Source organism: Balaenoptera borealis (assembly GCF_965194805.1).
Source record: "Balaenoptera borealis genome assembly, contig: HAP1_SCAFFOLD_788, whole genome shotgun sequence".
Classification (NCBI taxonomy): Eukaryota; Metazoa; Chordata; class Mammalia; order Artiodactyla; family Balaenopteridae; genus Balaenoptera; species Balaenoptera borealis.
The window spans coordinates 271,342-294,641 of NW_028123413.1; positions in this window are offsets into that span (position 1 = coordinate 271,342).

Below are 23,300 nucleotides of genomic sequence, written 5' to 3' on the forward strand. Positions count from 1 at the left end.
TGATATTCCATTGTACATAAGGACCACAACTTCTTTATCCATTTTTCTCTTTCCTGGGATATTTAAGGTGGAATGAAGTGGAGGTCCTTGTCAACAGAGCAGCCCTCAACTTTGGGGTGCTTTTGTCTTGCTGATTTTTCATTTTCCCAATTTATACCCCCATGAGTGGAAGTGCCCTATGCTCTCTGAGCTGTGTTTTTTAGATGTTTCAGGACTCACCGTACACTTCTCCAGAGTGGCTGTTGGCAATTTACATCCCACCCATCAGTGTAGCAAGGCTCCCATTTCTCCATGGCCTGTCCTGCATTTCTGGTTTTGACACTTTTTTCAGCATGCCCCTTTTGACCGATGGGAAGCGAGACTTCTCTGTAGCGCTGATTTGCCTTTCCAGGTTGCTTGGTTGGCCAAAAAGGGCGTATGCGTTTTTTCCTGAATATATTCAGGAAAAAACGCATACGCCCTTTTTGGCCAAGGGCATCATTGTCAACGTTTTGCCGCTTTTCATGTGCTTTAAAGGCGATTCGAATCTACCTCCTGAAATCTGTTTCCTGCAATTCTGCCTTGATTTCAAATCCTCTTCTTTGCCTTCCCTCAATATATTTGTGGACGAGAGTTATCATTTATAACTCTGCAGGTTTGTGAATTGCAGTGCCCTGAACCTCCATTTTACAACTCGCTTTTTTGGGAGCTGGCCGCAAAAGCGCAGGATGGCTTCAGGCCCTGTTCTGGTTCCGGGGGGCAGGCTGAGCCTGTGGTTAATTCTTCTTCCTGATGGGAAAATAGAGTGACCTGTGCCTGTCCCGACACCAAGAGCTAGTCTCTCGTTGGTTCCCCGTCTTCCCGTTCATCCTCAGGACAAATTGCAACCTGTACGGAACAGGAGGTTAAAGGTGCTGATGCTCCAAGTAGGGAGATTGCTAGTAAAGTGGCTGGAATGGCGAACCCGGGCACAAGGAGATGAGAAATGAGGTGCGTTTTAGAAACCTTTCCCCATCACACGGTGTACCATCTTCTGGGTTTCTCATGCATGTTTTTGATGTAGGAAGATGCCCTTGAACCTGGAGATTTGGGACCCATGCGATGGGTACCACGCAGTATTACTTTAAAGGGTCTGCGTTTGCTCACCCAACCTCACCAAACCTCTCAGCCCCAAGAGTGTCCACCCTTATGTCTCATCCAGCTGTGGGTCTAGATATGGTCAATCCAGGTTGCATCACAGCCCCTGAACGCATTGTGTAAGAATTTCTCTCTCTTTCACTTTCGTTGTTTCATGGGTTTTTCAAAGTAATTTATTTTCATAATGGGGTTTAGCTGCTTTTCACGGCTGTGTTTATGCCGCTTTACACCCACTTGACACACTAACAGAGAGATATCAATACATAGGTTTCAAGATTATTACCAGTCAGATATATTCTTGTGCGGTGAATAGGGCGTGTTGAGTACAGTTCTCTGAGCAAGGAGTAGGTCTTGTCTACTACATATTGGGTTTATGGAACGGTATCTGAGCTAATTTGATACCCTTGTTTTATGTATCACCCCACCTCACCTTTCCCGTTAAGCAGCCATAGTCTGTTTTCTGCATGTGTGACTCTGTTCTGTTTTGTAATTCAGTTCAAGTGTAACGGTTTTTACATTCCCTCTATCAGTGATACCTTATGAGAAGTGTCCTTTTCTGTGTGACTTATTTCACTTAGAATCGTCGTACCTAAATCCACTCATCATGCTGCTACTAACCTTATGACATTGATTTCATGGCTGAGTGATATTCCATTGTACATAAGGACCACAACTTCTTTATCCATTTTTCTCTTTCCTGGGATATTTAAGGTGGAATGAAGTGGAGGTCCTTGTCAACAGAGCAGCCCTCAACTTTGGGGTGCTTGTGTCTTGCTGATTTTTCATTTTCCCAATTTATACCCCCATGAGTGGAAGTGCCCTATGCTCTCTAAGCTGTGTTTTTCAGATGTTTCAGGACACACCGTACACTTCTCCAGAGTGGCTGTTGGCAATTTACATCCCGCCCATCCGTGTAGCAAGGCTCCCATTTCTCCATGGCCTGTCCTGCATTTCTGGTTTTGACACTTTTTTCAGCATGGCCCTTTTGACCGATGGGAAGCGAGACTTCTCTGTAGCGCTGATTTGCCTTTCCAGGTTGCTTGGTTGGCCAAAAAGGGCGTATGCGTTTTTTCCTGAATATATTCAGGAAAAAACGCATACGCCCTTTTTGGCCAAGGGCATCATTGTCAACGTTTTGCCGCTTTTCATGTGCTTTAAAGGCGATTCGTATCTACCTCCTGAAATCTGTTTCGTGCAATTCTGCCTTGATTTCAAATCCTCTTCTTTGCCTTCCCTCAATATATTTGTGGACGAGAGTTATCATTTATAACTCTGCAGGTTTGTGAATTGCAGTGCCCTGAACCTCCATTTTACAACTCGCTTTTTTGGGAGCTGGCCGCAAAAGCGCAGGATGGCTTCAGGCCCTGTTCTGGTTCCGGGGGGCAGGCTGAGCCTGTGGTTAATTCTTCTTCCTGATGGGAAAATAGAGTGACCTGTGCCTGTCCCGACACCAAGAGCTAGTCTCTCGTTGGTTCCCCGTCTTCCGGTTCATCCTCAGGACAAATTGCAACCTGTACGGAACAGGAGGTTAAAGGTGCTGATGCTCCAAGTAGGGTGATTGCTAGTAAAGTGGCTGGAATGGCGAACCCGGGCACAAGGAGATGAGAAATGAGGTGCGTTTTAGAAACCTTTCCCCATCACACGGTGTACCATCTTCTGGGTTTCTCATGCATGTTTTCGATGTAGGAAGATGCCCTTGAAGCTGGAGATTTGGGACCCATGCGATGGGTACCACGCAGTATTACTTTAAAGGGTCTGTGTTTGCTCACCCAACCTCACCAAACCTCTCAGCCCCAAGAGTGTCCACCCTTATGTCTCATCCAGCTGTGGGTCTAGATATGGTCAATCCAGGTTGCATCACAGCCCCGGAACTCATTGTGTAAGAATTTCTATCTCTTTCACTGTCGTTGTTTCATGGGTTTTTCAAAGTAATTTATTTTCATAATGGGGTTTAGCTGCTTTTCACGGCTGTGTTTATGCCGCTTTACACCCACTTGACACACTAACAGAGAGATATCAATACATAGGTTTCAAGATTATTACCAGTCAGATATATTCTTGTGCGGTGAATAGGGCGTGTTGAGTCCAGTTCTCTGAGCAAGGAGTAGGTCTTGTCTACTACATATTGGGTTTATGGAACGGTATCTGAGCTAATTTGATACCCTTGTTTTATGTATCACCCCACCTCACCTTTCCCGTTAAGCAGCCATAGTGTGTTTTCTGCATGTGTGACTCTGTTCTGTTTTGTAATTCAGTTCAAGTGTAACGGTTTTTACATTCCCTCTATCAGTGATACCTTATGAGAAGTGTCCTTTTCTGTGTGACTTATTTCACTTAGAATCGTCGTACCTAAATCCACTCATCATGCTGCTACTAACCTTATGACATTGATTTCATGGCTGAGTGATATTCCATTGTACATAAGGACCACAACTTCTTTATCCATTTTTCTCTTTCCTGGGATATTTAAGGTGGAATGAAGTGGAGGTCCTTGTCAACAGAGCAGCCCTCAACTTTGGGGTGCTTGTGTCTTGCTGATTTTTCATTTTCCCAATTTATACCCCCATGAGTGGAAGTGCCCTATGCTCTCTAAGCTGTGTTTTTCAGATGTTTCAGGACACACCGTACACTTCTCCAGAGTGGCTGTTGGCAATTTACATCCCGCCCATCAGTGTAGCAAGGCTCCCATTTCTCCATGGCCTGTCCTGCATTTCTGGTTTTGACACTTTTTTCAGCATGGCCCTTTTGACCGATGGGAAGCGAGACTTCTCTGTAGTGCTGATTTGCCTTTCCAGGTTGCTTGGTTGGCCAAAAAGGGCGTATGCGTTTTTTCCTGAATATATTCAGGAAAAAACGCATACGCCCTTTTTGGCCAAGGGCATCATTGTCAACGTTTTGCCGCTTTTCATGTGCTTTAAAGGCGATTCGTATCTACCTCCTGAAATCTGTTTCGTGCAATTCTGCCTTGATTTCAAATCCTCTTCTTTGCCTTCCCTCAATATATTTGTGGACGAGAGTTATCATTTATAACTCTGCAGGTTTGTGAATTGCAGTGCCCTGAACCTCCATTTTACAACTCGCTTTTTTGGGAGCTGGCCGCAAAAGTGCAGGATGGCTTCAGGCCCTGTTCTGGTTCCGGGGGGCAGGCTGAGCCTGTGGTTAATTCTTCTTCCTGATGGGAAAATAGAGTGACTTGTGCCTGTCCCGACACCAAGAGCTAGTCTCTCGTTGGTTCCCCGTCTTCCCGTTCATCCTCAGGACAAATTGCAACCTGTACGGAACAGGAGGTTAAAGGTGCTGATGCTCCAAGTAGGGAGATTGCTAGTAAAGTGGCTGGAATGGCGAACCCGGGCACAAGGAGATGAGAAATGAGGTGCGTTTTAGAAACCTTTCCCCATCACACGGTGTACCATCTTCTGGGTTTCTCATGCATGTTTTCGATGTAGGAAGATGCCCTTGAACCTGGAGATTTGGGACCCATGCGATGGGTACCACGCAGTATTACTTTAAAGGGTCTGCGTTTGCTCACCCAACCTCACCAAACCTCTCAGCCCCAAGAGTGTCCACCCTTATGTCTCATCCAGCTGTGTGTCTAGATATGGTCAATCCAGGTTGCATCACAGCCCCTGAACTCATTGTGTAAGAATTTCTATCTCTTTCACTGTCGTTGTTTCATGGGTTTTTCAAAGTAATTTATTTTCATAATGGGGTTTAGCTGCTTTTCACGGCTGTGTTTATGCCGCTTCACACTCACTTGACACACTAACAGAGAGATATCAATACATAGGTTTTAAGATTATTACTAGTCAGATATATTCTTGTGCGGTGAATAGGGCCTGTTGAGTCCACTTCTCTGAGCAAGGAGTAGGTCTTGTCTACTACATATTGGGTTTATGGAACAGTATCTGAGCTAATTTGATACCCTTGTTTTATGTATCACCCCACCTCACCTTTCCCGTTAAGCAGCCATAGTCTGTTTTCTGCATGTGTGACTCTGTTCTGTTTTGTAATTCAGTTCAAGTGTAACGGTTTTTACATTCCCTCTAAAAGTGATACCTTATGAGAAGTGTCCTTTTCTGTGTGACTTATTTCACTTAGAATCGTCATACCTAAATCCACTCATCATGCTGCTACTAACCTTATGACATTGATTTCATGGCTGAGTGATATTCCATTGTACATAAGGACCACAACTTCTTTATCCATTTTTCTCTTTCCTGGGATATTTAAGGTGGAATGAAGTGGAGGTCCTTGTCAACAGAGCAGCCCTCAACTTTGGGGTGCTTGTGTCTTGCTGATTTTTCATTTTCCCAATTTATACCCCCATGAGTGGAAGTGCCCTATGCTCTCTAAGCTGTGTTTTTTAGATGTTTCAGGACTCACCGTACACTTCTCCAGAGTGGCTGTTGGCAATTTACATCCCGCCCATCAGTGTAGCAAGGCTCCCATTTCTCCATGGCCTGTCCTGCATTTCTGGTTTTGACACTTTTTTCAGCATGGCCCTTTTGACGGATGGGAAGCGAGACTTCTCTGTAGCGCTGATTTGCCTTTCCAGGTTGCTTGGTTGGCCAAAAAGGGCGTATGCGTTTTTTCCTGAATATATTCAGGAAAAAACGCATACGCCCTTTTTGGCCAAGGGCATCATTGTCAACGTTTTGCCGCTTTTCATGTGCTTTAAAGGCGATTCGTATCTACCTCCTGAAATCTGTTTCGTGCAATTCTGCCTTGATTTCAAATCCTCTTCTTTGCCTTCCCTCAATATATTTGTGGACGAGAGTTATCATTTATAACTCTGCAGGTTTGTGAATTGCAGTGCCCTCAAGCTCCATTTTACAACTCGCTTTTTTGGGAGCTGGCCGCAAAAGCGCAGGATGGCTTCAGGCCCTGTTCTGGTTCCGGGGGGCAGGCTGAGCCTGTGGTTAATTCTTCTTCCTGATGGGAAAATAGAGTGACCTGTGCCTGTCCCGACACCAAGAGCTAGTCTCTCGTTGGTTCCCCGTCTTCCCGTTCATCCTCAGGACAAATTGCAACCTGTACGGAACAGGAGGTTAAAGGTGCTGATTTTCCAAGTAGGGAGATTGCTAGTAAAGCGGCTGGAATGGCGAACCCAGGCACAAGGAGATGAGAAATGAGGTGCGTTTTAGAAACCTTTCCCCATCACACGGTGTACTATCTTCTGGGTTTCTCATGCATGTTTTCGATGTAGGAAGATGCCCTTGAAGCTGGAGATTTGGGACCCATTCGATGGGTACCACGCAGTATTACTTTAAAGGGTCTGCGTTTGCTCACCCAACCTCACCAAACCTCTCAGCCCCAAGAGTGTCCACCCTTATGTCTCATCCAGCTGTGGGTCTAGATATGGTCAATCCAGGTTGCATCACAGCCCCTGAACGCATTGTGTAAGAATTTCTCTCTCTTTCACTGTCGTTGTTTCATGGGTTTTTCAAAGTAATTTATTTTCATAATGGGGTTTAGCTGCTTTTCATTGCTGTGTTTATGCCGCTTTACACCCACTTGACACACTAACAGAGAGATATCAATACATAGGTTTTAAGATTATTACTAGTCAGATATATTCTTGTGCGGTGAATAGGGCCTGTTGAGTCCAGTTCTCTGAGCAAGGAGTAGGTCTTGTCTATTACATATTGGGTTTATGGAACGGTATCTGAGCTAATTTGATACCCTTGTTTTATGTATCACCCCACCTCACCTTTCCCGTTAAGCAGCCATAGTCTGTTTTCTGCATGTGTGACTCTGTTCTGTTTTGTAATTCAGTTCAAGTGTAACGGTTTTTACATTCCCTCTAAAAGTGATACCTTATGAGAAGTGTCCTTTTCTGTGTGACTTATTTCACTTAGAATCGTCGTACCTAAATCCACTCATCATGCTGCTACTAACCTTATGACATTGATTTCATGGCTGAGTGATATTCCATTGTACATAAGGACCACAACTTCTTTATCCATTTTTCTCTTTCCTGGGATATTTAAGGTGGAATGAAGTGGAGGTCCTTGTCAACAGAGCAGCCCTAAACTTTGGGGTGCTTGTGTTTTGCTGATTTTTAATTTTCCCAATTTATACCCCCATGAGTGGAAGTGCCCTATGCTCTCTAAGCTGTGTTTTTTAGATGTTTCAGGACTCACCGTACACTTCTCCAGAGTGGCTGTTGGCAATTTACATCCCGCCCATCAGTGTAGCAAGGCTCCCATTTCTCCATGGCCTGTCCTGCATTTCTGGTTTTGACACTTTTTTCAGCATGGCCCTTTTGACCGATGGGAAGCGAGACTTCTCTGTAGCGCTGATTTGCCTTTCCAGGTTGCTTGGTTGGCCAAAAAGGGCGTATGCGTTTTTTCCTGAATATATTCAGGAAAAAACGCATACGCCCTTTTTGGCCAAGGGCATCATTGTCAACGTTTTGCCGCTTTTCATGTGCTTTAAAGGCGATTCGTATCTACCTCCTGAAATCTGTTTCGTGCAATTCTGCCTTGATTTCAAATCCTCTTCTTTGCCTTCCCTCAATATATTTGTGGACGAGAGTTATCATTTATAACTCTGCAGGTTTGTGAATTGCAGTGCCCTGAACCTCCATTTTACAACTCGCTTTTTTGGGAGCTGGCCGCAAAAGCGCAGGATGGCTTCAGGCCCTGTTCTGGTTCTGGGGGGCAGGCTGAGCCTGTGGTTAATTCTTCTTCCTGATGGGAAAATAGAGTGACCTGTGCCTGTCCCGACACCAAGAGCTAGTCTCTCGTTGGTTCCCCGTCTTCCCGTTCATCCTCAGGACAAATTGCAACCTGTACGGAACAGGAGGTTAAAGGTGCTGATGCTCCAAGTAGGGAGATTGCTAGTAAAGCGGCTGGAATGGCGAACCCGGGCACAAGGAGATGAGAAATGAGGTGCGTTTTAGAAACCTTTCCCCATCACACGGTGTACCATCTTCTGGGTTTCTCATGCATGTTTTCGATGTAGGAAGATGCCCTTGAACCTGGAGATTTGGGACCCATGCGATGGGTACCACGCAGTATTACTTTAAAGGGTCTGCGTTTGCTCACCCAACCTCACCAAACCTCTCAGCCCCAAGAGTGTCCACCCTTATGTCTCATCCAGCTGTGGGTCTAGATATGGTCAATCCAGGTTGCATCACAGCCCCTGAACTCATTGTGTAAGAATTTCTATCTCTTTCACTGTCGTTGTTTCATGGGTTTTTCAAAGTAATTTATTTTCATAATGGGGTTTAGCTGCTTTTCACGGCTGTGTTTATGCCGCTTCACACCCACTTGACACACTAACAGAGAGATATCAATACATAGGTTTTAAGATTATTACCAGTCAGATATATTCTTGTGCGGTGAATAGGGCGTGTTGAGTCCAGTTCTCTGAGCAAGGAGTAGGTCTTGTCTACTACATATTGGGTTTATGGAACAGTATCTGAGCTAATTTGATACCCTTGTTTTATGTATCACCCCACCTCACCTTTCCCGTTAAGCAGCCATAGTCTGTTTTCTGCATGTGTGACTCTGTTCTGTTTTGTAATTCAGTTCAAGTGTAACGGTTTTTACATTCCCTCTAAAAGTGATAACTTATGAGAAGTGTCCTTTTCTGTGTGACTTATTTCACTTAGAATCGTCGTACCTAAATCCACTCATCATGCTGCTACTAACCTTATGACATTGATTTCATGGCTGAGTGATATTCCATTGTACATAAGGACCACAACTTCTTTATCCATTTTTCTCTTTCCTGGGATATTTAAGGTGGAATGAAGTGGAGGTCCTTGTCAACAGAGCAGCCCTCAACTTTGGGGTGCTTGTGTCTTGCTGATTTTTCATTTTCCCAATTTATACCCCCATGAGTGGAAGTGCCCTATGCTCTCTAAGCTGTGTTTTTTAGATGTTTCAGGACTCACCGTACACTTCTCCAGAGTGGCTGTTGGCAATTTACATCCCGCCCATCAGTGTAGCAAGGCTCCCATTTCTCCATGGCCTGTCCTGCATTTCTGGTTTTGACACTTTTTTCAGCATGGCCCTTTTGACCGATGGGAAGCGAGACTTCTCTGTAGCGCTGATTTGCCTTTCCAGGTTGCTTGGTTGGCCAAAAAGGGCGTATGCGTTTTTTCCTGAATATATTCAGGAAAAAACGCATACGCCCTTTTTGGCCAAGGGCATCATTGTCAACGTTTTGCCGCTTTTCATGTGCTTTAAAGGCGATTCGTATCTACCTCCTGAAATCTGTTTCGTGCAATTCTGCCTTGATTTCAAATCCTCTTCTTTGCCTTCCCTCAATATATTTGTGGACGAGAGTTATCATTTATAACTCTGCAGGTTTGTGAATTGCAGTGCCCTGAACCTCCATTTTACAACTCGCTTTTTTGGGAGCTGGCCGCAAAAGCGCAGGATGGCTTCAGGCCCTGTTCTGGTTCCGGGGGGCAGGCTGAGCCTGTGGTTAATTCTTCTTCCTGATGGGAAAATAGAGTGACCTGTGCCTGTCCCGACACCAAGAGCTAGTCTCTCGTTGGTTCCCCGTCTTCCCGTTCATCCTCAGGACAAATTGCAACCTGTACGGAACAGGAGGTTAAAGGTGCTGATGCTCCAAGGAGGGAGATTGCTAGTAAAGTGGCTGGAATGGCGAACCCGGGCACAAGGAGATGAGAAATGAGGTGCGTTTTAGAAACCTTTCCCCATCACACGGTGTACCATCTTCTGGGATTCTCATGCATGTTTTCGATGTAGGAAGATGCCCTTGAACCTGGAGATTTGGGACCCATGCGATGGGTACCACGCAGTATTACTTTAAAGGGTCTGCGTTTGCTCACCCAACCTCACCAAACCTCTCAGCCCCAAGAGTGTCCACCCTTATGTCTCATCCAGCTGTGGGTCTAGATATGGTCAATCCAGGTTGCATCACAGCCCCTGAACTCATTGTGTAAGAATTCCTATCTCTTTCACTGTCGTTGTTTCATGGGTTTTTCAAAGTAATTTATTTTCATAATGGGGTTTAGCTGCTTTTCACGGCTGTGTTTATGCCGCTTCACACCCACTTGACACACTAACAGAGAGATATCAATACATAGGTTTTAAGATTATTACCAGTCAGATATATTCTTGTGCGGTGAATAGGGCGTGTTGAGTCCAGTTCTCTGAGCAAGGAGTAGGTCTTGTCTACTACATATTGGGTTTATGGAACAGTATCTGAGCTAATTTGATACCCTTGTTTTATGTATCACCCCACCTCACCTTTCCCGTTAAGCAGCCATAGTCTGTTTTCTGCATGTGTGACTCTGTTCTGTTTTGTAATTCAGTTCAAGTGTAACGGTTTTTACATTCCCTCTAAAAGTGATACCTTATGAGAAGTGTCCTTTTCTGTGTGACTTATTTCACTTAGAATCGTCGTACCTAAATCCACTCATCATGCTGCTACTAACCTTATGACATTGATTTCATGGCTGAGTGATATTCCATTGTACATAAGGACCACAACTTCTTTATCCATTTTTCTCTTTCCTGGGATATTTAAGGTGGAATGAAGTGGAGGTCCTTGTCAACAGAGCAGCCCTCAACTTTGGGGTGCTTGTGTCTTGCTGATTTTTCATTTTCCCAATTTATACCCCCATGAGTGGAAGTGCCCTATGCTCTCTAAGCTGTGTTTTTTAGATGTTTCAGGACTCACCGTACACTTCTCCAGAGTGGCTGTTGGCAATTTACATCCCACCCATCAGTGTAGCAAGGCTCCCATTTCTCCATGGCCTGTCCTGCATTTCTGGTTTTGACACTTTTTTCAGCATGCCCCTTTTGACCGATGGGAAGCGAGAATTCTCTGTAGCGCTGATTTGCCTTTCCAGGTTGCTTGGTTGGCCAAAAAGGGCGTATGCGTTTTTTCCTGAATATATTCAGGAAAAAACGCATACGCCCTTTTTGGCCAAGGGCATCATTGTCAACGTTTTGCCGCTTTTCATGTGCTTTAAAGGCGAATCGTATCTACCTCCTGAAATCTGTTTCGTGCAATTCTGCCTTGATTTCAAATCCTCTTCTTTGCCTTCCCTCAATATATTTGTGGACGAGAGTTATCATTTATAACTCTGCAGGTTTGTGAATTGCAGTGCCCTGAACCTCCATTTTACAACTCGCTTTTTTGGGAGCTGGCCGCAAAAGCGCAGGATGGCTTCAGGCCCTGTTCTGGTTCCGGGGGGCAGGCTGAGCCTGTGGTTAATTCTTCTTCCTGATGGGAAAATAGAGTGACCTGTGCCTGTCCCGACACCAAGAGCTAGTCTCTCGTTGGTTCCCCGTCTTCCCGTTCATCCTCAGGACAAATTGCAACCTGTACGGAACAGGAGGTTAAAGGTGCTGATGCTCCAAGTAGGGAGATTGCTAGTAAAGTGGCTGGAATGGCGAACCCGGGCACAAGGAGATGAGAAATGAGGTGCGTTTTAGAAACCTTTCCCCATCACACGGTGTACTATCTTCTGGGTTTCTCATGCATGTTTTTGATGTAGGAAGATGCCCTTGAACCTGGAGATTTGGGACCCATGCGATGGGTACCACGCAGTATTACTTTAAAGGGTCTGCGTTTGCTCACCCAACCTCACCAAACCTCTCAGCCCCAAGAGTGTCCACCCTTATGTCTCATCCAGCTGTGGGTCTAGATATGGTCAATCCAGGTTGCATCACAGCCCCTGAACGCATTGTGTAAGAATTTCTCTCTCTTTCACTTTCGTTGTTTCATGGGTTTTTCAAAGTAATTTATTTTCATAATGGGGTTTAGCTGCTTTTCACGGCTGTGTTTATGCCGCTTTACACCCACTTGACACACTAACAGAGAGATATCAATACATAGGTTTTAAGATTATTACCAGTCAGATATATTCTTGTGCGGTGAATAGGGCGTGTTGAGTACAGTTCTCTGAGCAAGGAGTAGGTCTTGTCTACTACATATTGGGTTTATGGAACGGTATCTGAGCTAATTTGATACCCTTGTTTTATGTATCACCCCACCTCACCTTTCCCGTTAAGCAGCCATAGTCTGTTTTCTGCATGTGTGACTCTGTTCTGTTTTGTAATTCAGTTCAAGTGTAACGGTTTTTACATTCCCTCTATCAGTGATACCTTATGAGAAGTGTCCTTTTCTGTGTGACTTATTTCACTTAGAATCGTCGTACCTAAATCCACTCATCATGCTGCTACTAACCTTATGACATTGATTTCATGGCTGAGTGATATTCCATTGTACATAAGGACCACAACTTCTTTATCCATTTTTCTCTTTCCTTGGATATTTAAGGTGGAATGAAGTGGAGGTCCTTGTCAACAGAGCAGCCCTCAACTTTGGGGTGCTTGTGTCTTGCTGATTTTTCATTTTCCCAATTTATACCCCCATGAGTGGAAGTGCCCTATGCTCTCTAAGCTGTGTTTTTCAGATGTTTCAGGACACACCGTACACTTCTCCAGAGTGGCTGTTGGCAATTTACATCCCGCCCATCCGTGTAGCAAGGCTCCCATTTCTCCATGGCCTGTCCTGCATTTCTGGTTTTGACACTTTTTTCAGCATGGCCCTTTTGACCGATGGGAAGCGAGACTTCTCTGTAGCGCTGATTTGCCTTTCCAGGTTGCTTGGTTGGCCAAAAAGGGCGTATGCGTTTTTTCCTGAATATATTCAGGAAAAAACGCATACGCCCTTTTTGGCCAAGGGCATCATTGTCAACGTTTTCCCGCTTTTCATGTGCTTTAAAGGCGATTCGTATCTACCTCCTGAAATCTGTTTCGTGCAATTCTGCCTTGATTTCAAATCCTCTTCTTTGCCTTCCCTCAATATATTTGTGGACGAGAGTTATCATTTATAACTCTGCAGGTTTGTGAATTGCAGTGCCCTGGACCTCCATTTTACAACTCGCTTTTTTGGGAGCTGGCCGCAAAAGCGCAGGATGGCTTCAGGCCCTGTTCTGGTTCCGGGGGGCAGGCTGAGCCTGTGGTTAATTCTTCTTCCTGATGGGAAAATAGAGTGACCTGTGCCTGTCCCGACACCAAGAGCTAGTCTCTCGTTGGTTCCCCGTCTTCCCGTTCATCCTCAGGACAAATTGCAACCTGTACGGAACAGGAGGTTAAAGGTGCTGATTTTCCAAGTAGGGAGATTGCTAGTAAAGTGGCTGGAATGGCGAACCCGGGCACAAGGAGATGAGAAATGAGGTGCGTTTTAGAAACCTTTCCCCATCACACGGTGTACCATCTTCTGGGTTTCTCATGCATGTTTTCGATGTAGGAAGATGCCCTTGAACCTGGAGATTTGGGACCCATTCGATGGGTACCACGCAGTATTACTTTAAAGGGTCTGCGTTTGCTCACCCAACCTCACCAAACCTCTCAGCCCCAAGAGTGTCCACCCTTATGTCTCATCCAGCTGTGGGTCTAGATATGGTCAATCCAGGTTGCATCACAGCCCCTGAACGCATTGTGTAAGAATTTCTATCTCTTTCACTGTCGTTGTTTCATGGGTTTTTCAAAGTAATTTATTTTCATAATGGGGTTTAGCTGCTTTTCACTGCTGTGTTTATGCCGCTTTACACCCACTTGACACACTAACAGAGAGATATCAATACATAGGTTTTAAGATTATTACTAGTCAGATATATTCTTGTGCGGTGAATAGGGCGTGTTGAGTCCACTTCTCTGAGCAAGGAGTAGGTCTTGTCTATTACATATTGGGTTTATGGAACAGTATCTGAGCTAATTTGATACCCTTGTTTTATGTATCACCCCACCTCACCTTTCCCGTTAAGCAGCCATAGTCTGTTTTCTGCATGTGTGACTCTGTTCTGTTTTGTAATTCAGTTCAAGTGTAACGGTTTTTACATTCCCTCTAAAAGTGATACCTTATGAGAAGTGTCCTTTTCTGTGTGACTTATTTCACTTAGAATCGTCGAACCTAAATCCACTCATCATGCTGCTACTAACCTTATGACATTGATTTCATGGCTGAGTGATATTCCATTGTACATAAGGACCACAACTTCTTTATCCATTTTTCTCTTTCCTTGGATATTTAAGGTGGAATGAAGTGGAGGTCCTTGTCAACAGAGCAGCCCTCAACTTTGGGGTGCTTGTGTCTTGCTGATTTTTCATTTTCCCAATTTATACCCCCATGAGTGGAAGTGCCCTATGCTCTCTAAGCTGTGTTTTTTAGATGTTTCAGAACTCACCGTACACTTCTCCAGAGTGGCTGTTGGCAATTTACATCCCGCCCATCAGTGTAGCAAGGCTCCCATTTCTCCATGGCCTGTCCTGCATTTCTGGTTTTGACACTTTTTTCAGCATGGCCCTTTTGACGGATGGGAAGCGAGACTTCTCTGTAGCGCTGATTTGCCTTTCCAGGTTGCTTGGTTGGCCAAAAAGGGCGTATGCGTTTTTTCCTGAATATATTCAGGAAAAAACGCATACGCCCTTTTTGGCCAAGGGCATCATTGTCAACATTTTGCCGCTTTTCATGTGCTTTAAAGGCGATTCGAATCTACCTCCTGAAATCTGTTTCGTGCAATTCTGCCTTGATTTCAAATCCTCTTCTTTGCCTTCCCTCAATATATTTGTGGACGAGAGTTATCATTTATAACTCTGCAGGTTTGTGAATTGCAGTGCCCTGGACCTCCATTTTACAACTCGCTTTTTTGGGAGCTGGCCGCAAAAGCGCAGGATGGCTTCAGGCCCTGTTCTGGTTCCGGGGGGCAGGCTGAGCCTGTGGTTAATTCTTCTTCCTGATGGGAAAATAGAGTGACCTGTGCCTGTCCCAACACCAAGAGCTAGTCTCTCGTTGGTTCCCCGTCTTCCCGTTCATCCTCAGGACAAATTGCAACCTGTACGGAACAGGAGGTTAAAGGTGCTGATGCTCCAAGTAGGGAGATTGCTAGTAAAGCGGCTGGAATGGCGAACCCGGGCACAAGGAGATGAGAAATGAGGTGCGTTTTAGAAACCTTTCCCCATCACACGGTGTACTATCTTCTGGGTTTCTCATGCATGTTTTCGATGTAGGAAGATGCCCTTGAAGCTGGAGATTTGGGACCCATTCGATGGGTACCACGCAGTATTACTTTAAAGGGTCTGCGTTTGCTCACCCAACCTCACCAAACCTCTCAGCCCCAAGAGTGTCCACCCTTATGTCTCATCCAGCTGTGGGTCTAGATATGGTCAATCCAGGTTGCATCACAGCCCCTGAACGCATTGTGTAAGAATTTCTCTCTCTTTCACTGTCGTTGTTTCATGGGTTTTTCAAAGTAATTTATTTTCATAATGGGGTTTAGCTGCTTTTCATTGCTGTGTTTATGCCGCTTTACACCCACTTGACACACTAACAGAGAGATATCAATACACAGGTTTTAAGATTATTACTAGTCAGATATATTCTTGTGCGGTGAATAGGGCGTGTTGAGTCCAGTTCTCTGAGCAAGGAGTAGGTCTTGTCTATTACATATTGGGTTTATGGAACGGTATCTGAGCTAATTTGATACCCTTGTTTTATGTATCACCCCACCTCACCTTTCCCGTTAAGCAGCCATAGTCTGTTTTCTGCATGTGTGACTCTGTTCTGTTTTGTAATTCAGTTCAAGTGTAACGGTTTTTACATTCCCTCTAAAAGTGATACCTTATGAGAAGTGTCCTTTTCTGTGTGACTTATTTCACTTAGAATCGTCGTACCTAAATCCACTCATCATGCTGCTACTAACCTTATGACATTGATTTCATGGCTGAGTGATATTCCATTGTACATAAGGACCACAACTTCTTTATCCATTTTTCTCTTTCCTGGGATATTTAAGGTGGAATGAAGTGGAGGTCCTTGTCAACAGAGCAGCCCTAAACTTTGGGGTGCTTGTGTTTTGCTGATTTTTAATTTTCCCAATTTATACCCCCATGAGTGGAAGTGCCCTATGCTCTCTAAGCTGTGTTTTTTAGATGTTTCAGGACTCACCGTACACTTCTCCAGAGTGGCTGTTGGCAATTTACATCCCGCCCATCAGTGTAGCAAGGCTCCCATTTCTCCATGGCCTGTCCTGCATTTCTGGTTTTGACACTTTTTTCAGCATGGCCCTTTTGACCGATGGGAAGCGAGACTTCTCTGTAGCGCTGATTTGCCTTTCCAGGTTGCTTGGTTGGCCAAAAAGGGCGTATGCGTTTTTTCCTGAATATATTCAGGAAAAAACGCATACGCCCTTTTTGGCCAAGGGCATCATTGTCAACGTTTTGCCGCTTTTCATGTGCTTTAAAGGCGATTCGAATCTACCTCCTGAAATCTGTTTCCTGCAATTCTGCCTTGATTTCAAATCCTCTTCTTTGCCTTCCCTCAATATATTTGTGGACGAGAGTTATCATTTATAACTCTGCAGGTTTGTGAATTGCAGTGCCCTGAACCTCCATTTTACAACTCGCTTTTTTGGGAGCTGGCCGCAAAAGCGCAGGATGGCTTCAGGCCCTGTTCTGGTTCCGGGGGGCAGGCTGAGCCTGTGGTTAATTCTTCTTCCTGATGGGAAAATAGAGTGACCTGTGCCTGTCCCGACACCAAGAGCTAGTCTCTCGTTGGTTCCCCGACTTCCCGTTCATCCTCAGGACAAATTGCAACCTGTACGGAACAGGAGGTTAAAGGTGCTGATGCTCCAAGTAGGGAGATTGCTAGTAAAGCGGCTGGAATGGCGAACCCGGGCACAAGGAGATGAGAAATGAGGTGCGTTTTAGAAACCTTTCCCCATCACACGGTGTACCATCTTCTGGGTTTCTCATGCATGTTTTCGATGTAGGAAGATGCCCTTGAACCTGGAGATTTGGGACCCATGCGATGGGTACCACGCAGTATTACTTTAAAGGGTCTGCGTTTGCTCACCCAACCTCACCAAACCTCTCAGCCCCAAGAGTGTCCACCCTTATGTCTCATCCAGCTGTGGGTCTAGATATGGTCAATCCAGGTTGCATCACAGCCCCAGAACTCATTGTGTAAGAATTTCTGTCTCTTTCACTGTCGTTGTTTCATGGGTTTTTCAAAGTAATTTATTTTCATAATGGGGTTTAGCTGCTTTTCACGGCTGTGTTTATGCCGCTTTACACCCACTTGACACACTAACAGAGAGATATCAATACATAGGTTTTAAGATTATTACTAGTCAGATATATTCTTGTGCGGTGAATAGGGTGTGTTGAGTCCAGTTCTCTGAGCAAGGAGTAGGTCTTGTCTACTACATATTGGGTTTATGGAACGGTATCTGAGCTAATTTGATACCCTTGTTTTATGTATCACCCCACCTCACCTTTCCCGTTAAGCAGCCATAGTCTGTTTTCTGCATGTGTGACTCTGTTCTGTTTTGTAATTCAGTTCAAGTGTAACGGTTTTTACATTCCCTCTAAAAGTGATACCTTATGAGAAGTGTCCTTTTCTGTGTGACTTATTTCAGTTAGAATCGTCGTACCTAAATCCACTCATCAAGCTGCTACTAACCTTATGACATTGATTTCATGGCTGAGTGATATTCCATTGTACATAAGGACCACAACTTCTTTATCCATTTTTCTCTTTCCTTGGATATTTAAGGTGGAATGAAGTGGAGGTCCTTGTCAACAGAGCAGCCCTCAACTTTGGGGTGCTTGTGTCTTGCTGATTTTTCATTTTCCCAATTTATACCCCCATGAGTGGAAGTGCCCTATGCTCTCTAAGCTGTGTTTTTCAGATGTTTCAGGACACACCGTACACTTCTCCAGAGTGGCTGTTGGCAATTTACATCCCGCCCATCAGTGTAGCAAGGCTCTCATTTCTCCATGGCCTGTCCTGCATTTCTGGTTTTGACACTTTTTTCAGCATGGCCCTTTTGACCGATGGGAAGCGAGACTTCTCTGTAGCGCTGATTTGCCTTTCCAGGTTGCTTGGTTGGCCAAAAAGGGCGTATGCGTTTTTTCCTGAATATATTCAGGAAAAAACGCATACGCCCTTTTTGGCCAAGGGCATCATTGTCAACGTTTTGCCGCTTTTCATGTGCTTTAAAGGCGATTCGTATCTACCTCCTGAAATCTGTTTCGTGCAATTCTGCCTTGATTTCAAATCCTCTTCTTTGCCTTCCCTCAATATATTTGTGGACGAGAGTTATCATTTATAACTCTGCAGGTTTGTGAATTGCAGTGCCCTGAACCTCCATTTTACAACTCGCTTTTTTGGGAGCTGGCCGCAAAAGCGCAGGATGGCTTCAGGCCCTGTTCTGGTTCCGGGGGGCAGGCTGAGCCTGTGGTTAATTCTTCTTCCTGATGGGAAAATAGAGTGACCTGTGCCTGTCCCGACACCAAGAGCTAGTCTCTCGTTGGTTCCCCGACTTCCCGTTCATCCTCAGGACAAATTGCAACCTGTACGGAACAGGAGGTTAAAGGTGCTGATGCTCCAAGTAGGGAGATTGCTAGTAAAGCGGCTGGAATGGCGAACCCGGGCACAAGGAGATGAGAAATGAGGTGCGTTTTAGAAACCTTTCCCCATCACACGGTGTACCATCTTCTGGGTTTCTCATGCATGTTTTCGATGTAGGAAGATGCCCTTGAACCTGGAGATTTGGGACCCATGCGATGGGTACCACGCAGTATTACTTTAAAGGGTCTGCGTTTGCTCACCCAACCTCACCAAACCTCTCAGCCCCAAGAGTGTCCACCCTTATGTCTCATCCAGCTGTGGGTCTAGATATGGTCAATCCAGGTTGCATCACAGCCCCGGAACTCATTGTGTAAGAATTTCTGTCTCTTTCACTGTCGTTGTTTCATGGGTTTTTCAAAGTAATTTATTTTCATAATGGGGTTTAGCTGCTTTTCACGGCTGTGTTTATGCCGCTTTACACCCACTTGACACACTAACAGAGAGATATCAATACATAGGTTTTAAGATTATTACTAGTCAGATATATTCTTGTGCGGTGAATAGGGTGTGTTGAGTCCAGTTCTCTGAGCAAGGAGTAGGTCTTGTCTACTACATATTGGGTTTATGGAACGGTATCTGAGCTAATTTGATACCCTTGTTTTATGTATCACCCCACCTCACCTTTCCCGTTAAGCAGCCATAGTCTGTTTTCTGCATGTGTGACTCTGTTCTGTTTTGTAATTCAGTTCAAGTGTAACGGTTTTTACATTCCCTCTAAAAGTGATACCTTATGAGAAGTGTCCTTTTCTGTGTGACTTATTTCAGTTAGAATCGTCGTACCTAAATCCACTCATCAAGCTGCTACTAACCTTATGACATTGATTTCATGGCTGAGTGATATTCCATTGTACATAAGGACCACAACTTCTTTATCCATTTTTCTCTTTCCTTGGATATTTAAGGTGGAATGAAGTGGAGGTCCTTGTCAACAGAGCAGCCCTCAACTTTGGGGTGCTTGTGTCTTGCTGATTTTTCATTTTCCCAATTTATACCCCCATGAGTGGAAGTGCCCTATGCTCTCTAAGCTGTGTTTTTCAGATGTTTCAGGACTCACCGTACACTTCTCCAGAGTGGCTGTTGGCAATTTACATCCCGCCCATCAGTGTAGCAAGGCTCTCATTTCTCCATGGCCTGTCCTGCATTTCTGGTTTTGACACTTTTTTCAGCATGGCCCTTTTGACCGATGGGAAGCGAGACTTCTCTGTAGCGCTGATTTGCCTTTCCAGGTTGCTTGGTTGGCCAAAAAGGGCGTATGCGTTTTTTCCTGAATATATTCAGGAAAAAACGCATACGCCCTTTTTGGCCAAGGGCATCATTGTCAACATTTTGCCGCTTTTCATGTGCTTTAAAGGCGATTCGAATCTACCTCCTGAAATCTGTTTCGTGCAATTCTGCCTTGATTTCAAATCCTCTTCTTTGCCTTCCCTCAATATATTTGTGGACGAGAGTTATCATTTATAACTCTGCAGGTTTGTGAATTGCAGTGCCCTGAACCTCCATTTTACAACTCGCTTTTTTGGGAGCTGACCGCAAAAGCGCAGGATGGCTTCAGGCCCTGTTCTGGTTCCGGGGGGCAGGCTGAGCCTGTGGTTAATTCTTCTTCCTGATGGGAAAATAGAGTGACCTGTGCCTGTCCCAACACCAAGAGCTAGTCTCTCGTTGGTTCCCCGTCTTCCCGTTCATCCTCAGGACAAATTGCAACCTGTACGGAACAGGAGGTTAAAGGTGCTGATGCTCCAAGTAGGGAGATTGCTAGTAAAGTGGCTGGAATGGCGAACCCGGGCACAAGGAGATGAGAAATGAGGTGCGTTTTAGAAACCTTTCCCCATCACACGGTGTACCATCTTCTGGGTTTCTCATGCATGTTTTCGATGTAGGAAGATGCCCTTGAAGCTGGAGATTTGGGACCCATGCGATGGGTACCACGCAGTATTACTTTAAAGGGTCTGTGTTTGCTCACCCAACCTCACCAAACCTCTCAGCCCCAAGAGTGTCCACCCTTATGTCTCATCCAGCTGTGGGTCTAGATATGGTCAATCCAGGTTGCATCACAGCCCCGGAACTCATTGTGTAAGAATTTCTATCTCTTTCACTGTCGTTGTTTCATGGGTTTTTCAAAGTAATTTATTTTCATAATGGGGTTTAGCTGCTTTTCACGGCTGTGTTTATGCCGCTTTACACCCACTTGACACACTAACAGAGAGATATCAATACATAGGTTTCAAGATTATTACCAGTCAGATATATTCTTGTGCGGTGAATAGGGCGTGTTGAGTACAGTTCTCTGAGCAAGGAGTAGGTCTTGTCTACTACATATTGGGTTTATGGAACGGTATCTGAGCTAATTTGATACCCTTGTTTTATGTATCACCCCACCTCACCTTTCCCGTTAAGCAGCCATAGTGTGTTTTCTGCATGTGTGACTCTGTTCTGTTTTGTAATTCAGTTCAAGTGTAACGGTTTTTACATTCCCTCTATCAGTGATACCTTATGAGAAGTGTCCTTTTCTGTGTGACTTATTTCACTTAGAATCGTCGTAGCTAAATCCACTCATCATGCTGCTACTAACCTTATGACATTGATTTCATGGCTGAGTGATATTCCATTGTACATAAGGACCACAACTTCTTTATCCATTTTTCTCTTTCCTGGGATATTTAAGGTGGAATGAAGTGGAGGTCCTTGTCAACAGAGCAGCCCTCAACTTTGGGGTGCTTGTGTCTTGCTGATTTTTCATTTTCCCAATTTATACCCCCATGAGTGGAAGTGCCCTATGCTCTCTAAGCTGTGTTTTTCAGATGTTTCAGGACACACCGTACACTTCTCCAGAGTGGCTGTTGGCAATTTACATCCCGCCCATCAGTGTAGCAAGGCTCCCATTTCTCCATGGCCTGTCCTGCATTTCTGGTTTTGACACTTTTTTCAGCATGGCCCTTTTGACCGATGGGAAGCGAGACTTCTCTGTAGTGCTGATTTGCCTTTCCAGGTTGCTTGGTTGGCCAAAAAGGGCGTATGCGTTTTTTCCTGAATATATTCAGGAAAAAACGCATACGCCCTTTTTGGCCAAGGGCATCATTGTCAACGTTTTGCCGCTTTTCATGTGCTTTAAAGGCGATTCGTATCTACCTCCTGAAATCTGTTTCCTGCAATTCTGCCTTGATTTCAAATCCTCTTCTTTGCCTTCCCTCAATATATTTGTGGACGAGAGTTATCATTTATAACTCTGCAGGTTTGTGAATTGCAGTGCCCTGAACCTCCATTTTACAACTCGCTTTTTTGGGAGCTGGCCGCAAAAGCGCAGGATGGCTTCAGGCCCTGTTCTGGTTCCGGGGGGCAGGCTGAGCCTGTGGTTAATTCTTCTTCCTGATGGGAAAATAGAGTGACCTGTGCCTGTCCCGACACCAAGAGCTAGTCTCTCGTTGGTTCCCCGTCTTCCCGTTCATCCTCAGGACAAATTGCAACCTGTACGGACAGGAGGTTAAAGGTGCTGATGCTCCAAGTAGGGAGATTGCTAGTAAAGTGGCTGGAATGGCGAACCCGGGCACAAGGAGATGAGAAATGAGGTGCGTTTTAGAAACCTTTCCCCATCACACGGTGTACCATCTTCTGGGTTTCTCATGCATGTTTTTGATGTAGGAAGATGCCCTTGAACCTGGAGATTTGGGACCCATGCGATGGGTACCACGCAGTATTACTTTAAAGGGTCTGCGTTTGCTCACCCAACCTCACCAAACCTCTCAGCCCCAAGAGTGTCCACCCTTATGTCTCATCCAGCTGTGGGTCTAGATATGGTCAATCCAGGTTGCATCACAGCCCCTGAACTCATTGTGTAAGAATTTCTATCTCTTTCACTGTCGTTGTTTCATGGGTTTTTCAAAGTAATTTATTTTCATAATGGGGTTTAGCTGCTTTTCACGGCTGTGTTTATGCCGCTTTACACCCACTTGACACACTAACAGAGAGATATCAATACATAGGTTTTAAGATTATTACTAGTCAGATATATTCTTGTGCGGTGAATAGGGTGTGTTGAGTCCAGTTCTCTGAGCAAGGAGTAGGTCTTGTCTACTACATATTGGGTTTATGGAACGGTATCTGAGCTAATTTGATACCCTTGTTTTATGTATCACCCCACCTCACCTTTCCCGTTAAGCAGCCATAGTGTGTTTTCTGCATGTGTGACTCTGTTCTGTTTTGTAATTCAGTTCAAGTGTAACGGTTTTTACATTCCCTCTATCAGTGATACCTTATGAGAAGTGTCCTTTTCTGTGTGACTTATTTCACTTAGAATCGTCGTAGCTAAATCCACTCATCATGCTGCTACTAACCTTATGACATTGATTTCATGGCTGAGTGATATTCCATTGTACATAAGGACCACAACTTCTTTATCCATTTTTCTCTTTCCTGGGATATTTAAGGTGGAATGAAGTGGAGGTCCTTGTCAACAGAGCAGCCCTCAACTTTGGGGTGCTTGTGTCTTGCTGATTTTTCATTTTCCCAATTTATACCCCCATGAGTGGAAGTGCCCTATGCTCTCTAAGCTGTGTTTTTCAGATGTTTCAGGACACACCGTACACTTCTCCAGAGTGGCTGTTGGCAATTTACATCCCGCCCATCAGTGTAGCAAGGCTCCCATTTCTCCATGGCCTGTCCTGCATTTCTGGTTTTGACACTTTTTTCAGCATGGCCCTTTTGACCGATGGGAAGCGAGACTTCTCTGTAGTGCTGATTTGCCTTTCCAGGTTGCTTGGTTGGCCAAAAAGGGCGTATGC